The sequence below is a fragment of the Salvelinus alpinus genome, chromosome 11, assembly GCF_045679555.1.
Source record: "Salvelinus alpinus chromosome 11, SLU_Salpinus.1, whole genome shotgun sequence".
Taxonomy (NCBI): domain Eukaryota; kingdom Metazoa; phylum Chordata; class Actinopteri; order Salmoniformes; family Salmonidae; genus Salvelinus; species Salvelinus alpinus.
The window spans coordinates 41,215,385-41,221,384 of NC_092096.1; positions in this window are offsets into that span (position 1 = coordinate 41,215,385).

The following is a 6,000-nucleotide window of genomic DNA, read 5'->3' on the forward strand; positions in this document are numbered from 1 at the left end:
CAAGACCATGGTGCTTGCCTACGGAGCTGTGAGGGGAACGGCACCTCCGTACCTTCAGGCTCTGATCAGGCCCTACACCCAAACAAGGGCACTGCGTTCATCCACCTCTGGCCTGCTCGCCTCCCTACCTCTGAGGAAGTACAGTTCCCGCTCAGCCCAGTCAAAACTGTTCGCTGCTCTGGCACCCCAATGGTGGAACAAACTCCCTCACGACGCCAGGTCAGCGGAGTCAATCACCACCTTCCGGAGACACCTGAAACCCCACCTCTTTAAGGAATACCTAGGATAGGATAAAGTAATCCTTCTAACCCCCCCCCCCCCTTAAAAGAGTTAGATGCACTATTGTAAAGTGGTTGTTCCACTGGATATCATAAGGTGAATGCACCAATTTGTAAGTCGCTCTGGATAAGAGCGTCTGCTAAATGACTTAAATGTAAATGTAAATGTAATGATGGTGGCAGGAGTACATAATGCAGGGCAGCCTATCGCCCTCGGGCGCCAGGGGGGAAGAGTGGGAGTAGAGTGGGGGAATATTTGGGCAGCAATCTGAGGTGCAGTTAACTTTAATTAACTTATCCTCTGCAGCAGAGGTACAGTAACTCTGGATCTTCTTTCCTGTGGCGGTCCTCATGAGAGCCAGTTTCAACACAGCGCTTGATGGTTTTTGCGACTGCACTTGAAGAAACTTTCAGAGTTCTTTACATTTTCCGTATTGACTTACCTTCATATCTTACAGTAATGATGGACTGTCATTTCTCTTTGCTTATTTGAGCTGTTCTTGCCATAGTATGGACTTTGTTTTTTAACCAAATATGGATATCTTCTGTACCACCCCTACGTTGTCACAACACAACTGATTGGCTCAAACGCATTAAGAAGGAAAAATATTCCATAAATTAACTTTTAACAAGGCACACCTGTTAATTGAAATGCATTCCAGGTGACTACCTCATGAAGCTGGTTGAGAGAATGCCAAGAGTGTGCAAAGCTGTCATCAAGGCAAAGGGTGGCTACTTTGAAGAATCTATTTTGATTTGTTTAACACTTTTCTGGTTACTACATGATTCCATATGTGTTATTTCATAGTTTTGATGTCTTCACTATTACTCTACAATGTAGAAAATAGTACAAATTTAAAAAAAAACTGGAATGAGCAGGTGTGTCCAAACTTTTGACTGGTACTGCATTTCTATATCAGGACTCTATAACTTTCTCTAAACAGTGAGCCTGGGCTGCACAGTATGTATGTTGTAACATTATAACACCGGATGGCCTTTTGTCACTAGAGTAGCGGCGGTGGTGACAGATAGTTTTGCTTCATTTTTTGCACTGTAAAGTAATGTGTTTTGGACAGTGGACTCAGAGAGTGAATAGGGATTACTGACTGGCTTTGTCTGGATCCTTTCTACTCCAGCAATCAGGCAGGCTGCCAAACAAACAGATGAAGTCAATAAAGACATTTCCTGTGTCTTCTGAGATGTGACTGCAACAGATGCACAATGCTGACACGGCGCTGACACGACACTGACACAATGTGACAACCTGCTGTGATGTAGTGTGTACACAGAGGATTCCACCTCGACTTATTTAGGCGCTGATACCGCACATGATCACACACAAGATAGTGTTTGTCAGTGTGTGTCACTCTCTAAAAAAGGCAGGGGAAAATAGATTTTGCAATGTAGTCTGAATGCGTGAAAAATCACTGTCTCAAAGAAGAAGCTTAACTTGCGCAAGAAGATATACATCTGAGGTACAGTATTTGAGTTATTTGTAGTGCACAGCATTCAATCTTTGACTTGTACAATATCCATTCCACCAAGATCAGTGGCCTATTACTTTAATGCGATTTTAGCCATTTCCGTTCCCAGTTACCATTGAAACACCCCAAACAGACAGGGGCAATAGCTTGGAAGCACAGCAACCGTGGTTTGCCGAGTTTTTACCTTTAACCGAGTATCTGTATCCAGGTAATTACCATCTGTGGGGCACAGAGGCCCACTGTGATTACAGATGAGCCCAGTAATAGATTCAACACTTAGAAACAGAGAATGCTGCATTCCACCAGTCCGGCTGCAAGGTGGGTAGATATCTGCAAGATGGATTATGTGGGGTTTGTGAGTTCAACATTGACACAGATTCATCGTAAATCATTATGCCAGAGACCGCGAGTGATTTCTGCATTAGGAGCAGAAAATGGAGTTCACCCAGTCAATGAGGAGGGCATATTTCACATCAGTCAGACCCATTCTCATGTTACATTTCACTTCTGTTACCAAAAGGGTTCATGGTACATAATAGCAATCAGCAAGATACTGCGCTAACAAAAGGCCCTATACGGATCCTGCACAGGGGCCACGGCATGGGATGCTATCTTACTTTAAAACTAATGTTGAACTAAATAAATGCATGTCCAATGTAAACGTTTCGAAAACAGCGTGTTGTCTTTTTAAGACATTTGGCACAGAGCTGTGAGGACAGTTCCCACTAAGCACGGAACGACTTTTGGACGTATTTTTTTGGTCCTGTCCGGACTTGCCATCTTTTTTTGGGGGTCTTTTTTTGGTGTGGTCCGGACAGGCCTTGATTTCAATGTCCACGGATGTTGCTTTTTGGTCCGGTCCGGACCATATCCGAACCAATCTTAGACGTTTATGTGTGGTTCAGATTTGGTCTGGACTGGCCTTGATTTCAATATCTATAGACGTCTGGTCTGGTCCGGACTAGCCTATATTTGGCCCAAACATAGACGTCTATAATTGATTCAGATTTGGTCCGGACCAAATCTGAACCAATCATAGACATCTATGCTTCACAAGTTTGGACATCACAGTACAGTACAGTAGAGCACAGCAGAGTTCAGTTCATTACAGTACACTATAGCACAGTACAGTACATTAGAGTATAGTACAGTAGAATAAAGTACAGTATATTACTATAATGTACTCTACTGAATTAAACTAGTCTGTACTACTGTACCATACTGTACTCTACTCTACTGAATTAAAATCTACTGTACTGTACCGTATTGTACTGTACTCTACTGTACTCTACTCTAATGAATACAAATAAAAATCGAATCAATATCAAAGCAAATGTTATTTGTCACATGCTTCGTAAACAACAGTTGTAGACTAACAGTGAAATGTTTACAGGTCCTTTTCCAACAGTGCATAATTAAAGATAAAGATGAAAAAATATATAATAATAGAAATAGTAACACAAGGAATAAATATACAGTGAATAATGAATTGATTTATTTATTTATACCAGGTAAGTTGACTGAGAACACGTTGTCATTTACAGCAACGACCTGGGGAATAGTTACAGGGGAGAGGAGGGGGATGAAAGAGCCAATTGTAAAACTGGGGATTATTAGGTGACCGTGATGGTTTGAGGCCCAGATTGGGAATTTAGCCAGGACACCGGGGTTAACACCCCTACTCTTACGATAAGTGCCATGGGATCTTTAATGACCTCAGAGAGTCAGGACACCCGTTTAACATCCCATCCGAAGACAGCACCCTACACAGGGCAGTGTCCCCAATCACTGCCCTGGGGCATTGGGATATTTTTTAGACCAGAGGAAAGAGTGCCTCCTACTGGCCCTCCAACACCACTTCCAGCAGCATCTGGTCTCCCATCCAGGGACTGACCAGGACCAACCCTGCTTAGCTTCAGAAGCAAGCCAGCTGTGGTATGCTGGCTTATAAAGTAAAAATAATATACAGGGAGTACCAGTACCGAGATGATGTGCAGGGGTACGAGGTAATTGAGGTAGATACTGTATCTACATATACAGTGCATTCGGAAAGTATTCAAACCCCTTGACATATTCCATATTTTGTTACATTACAGCCTTATTCTAAAATTGATTTAAAAAAAGAATCCTCATCAAACTACACACAATACCTCATAATGACAAAGCGAAAACAGTTTTTTTTAAATGTTTGCAAATTTAGTAAAAATGAAAAACAGAAATACCTTAATTAAATAACTACCCTTTGCGATGTGACTCGGAATTGAGCTCAGGTGCATTCTGTTTACATTGATCGTCCTTGAGATGTTTCTACAACTTGATTGGAGTCCACCTGTGGTAAATTCAATTGATTGGACATGATTTGGAAAGGCACACACCTGTCTATAAAAGGTTCCACAGTTGACAGTGCATGTCAAAGCAAAAACCAAGCCATGAGGTCGAAGGAATTGTCCTTAGAGCTCCGAGACAGGATTGTGTTGAGGCACCAAAAAGGGTACAAAAAAATGTCTGCAGCATTGAAGGTCCCCAAGAACACAGGGGCCTCAATCATTCTTAAATGAAAGAAGTTTGGAACCACCAAGACTCTTCCTAGAGCTGGCTACCTGGCCAAACTGAGCATCGGGGGAGAAGGGCCTTGGTCAGGGATGTGACCAAGAACCCAATGGTCACTCTGAAAGAGCTTAGGAGTTCCTCTGTGGAGATGGGAGAACCTTCCAGAAGTACGACCATCTCTGCAGCTCTCCACCAATCAGGCCTTTATGGTAGCGTGGCCAGGCGGAAGCCACTCCCCAGTAAAAGGCACATGACAGCCCACTTGGAGTTTGCCAAAAGGCAGCTAAAGGACTCAGACCATGAGAAACAAGATTCTCTGGTCTGATTAAACCAAGATGGTTTGGCCTGAATGCCAAGCGTCACGTCTGGAGAAAACCTGGCACCATCCCTACAGTGAAGCATGGTGGTGGCAGCATCATGCAGTGGGAATGTTTTTCAGCTGCAGAAAACAAATCAAATTTTATTTGTCACATGCGCCGAATACAACAGGTGAAATGCTTACTTACAATTCCTTATCCATCAATGCAGTTTTAAGAAAATCCCCCCCAAAAGAAAGAAATAAGAATAACAAATAATTAAAGAGCAGCAGCAAATAACAATAGTGGGGCGATATACAGGGGTGGGCAATGCAAATAGTCTGGGTAGCCATTTGATTAGCTGTTCAGGAGTCTTATGGCTTGGGGATAGAAGCTATTTAGAAGCCTCTTGGACCTAGACTTGGCGCTCCGGTACCGCTTGCCATGCAGTAGCAGACAGAACAGTCTATGACTAGGGTGACACCGCCTGGTATAGAGGTTCCTGGATGGCAGGAAGCTTGGCCCCAGTATTGTACTGGGCCGTACGCACTACCCTCTGTAGTGCCTTGCGGTCGGAGGCAGAGCAGTTGCCATACCAGGCAGTGATGCAACCAGTCAGAAGGACCCATGCCAAATATTTTCAGTCTCCTGAGGGGGAATAAGCTTTGTCATGCCCTCGTCTTGGTGTGTTTGGACCACGATAGTTTGTTGGTGATGTGGACACCAACGAAGTTGAAGCTCTCAAACTGCTCCACTACAGGCCTGTCGATGAGAATGGGGGTGTGCTCAGTCCTCCTTTTCCTGTAGTACACAATCATCTCCTTTGTCTTGATCACGTTGAGGGAGAGGTTGTTGTCCTGGCACCACACTGTCAAGTCTCTGACATCCTCCCTATAGGTTGTCTATCGTTGTCGGTGATCAGGCCTACCACTGTTGTGTTGGCAAACTTAATGATGGTGTTGGAGTAGTGACTGGCCACGCAGTCATGGGTGAACACAAAGTACAGGAGGGGGCTGAGCACGCACCCCTGAGGGGCCCCCGTGTTGAGGATCAGTGTGGCAGCTGTGTTGTCACCTACCCTTACCACCTGGGGGTGGCCCGTCAGGAAGTCCAGGATCCAGTTGCAGAGGGAGGTGTTTAGTCCCAGGGTCCTTAGCTTAGTGATGAGTTTTGAGGGCACTATGGTGTTGAACGCTGAGCTGCAGTCAATGAATAGCGTTCTCACGTAGGTGTTCATTTTGTCCAGGTGGGAAAGGGCAGTGTGGAGTGCAATAGAGATGCATCATCTGTGGATCTGTTGGGGCGGTATACAGATTGGAGTTGGTCTAGGGTTTCTGGGATAATGGTGTTGATGTGAGCCATGACCAACCCTTCAAACCACTTCATGTCTAC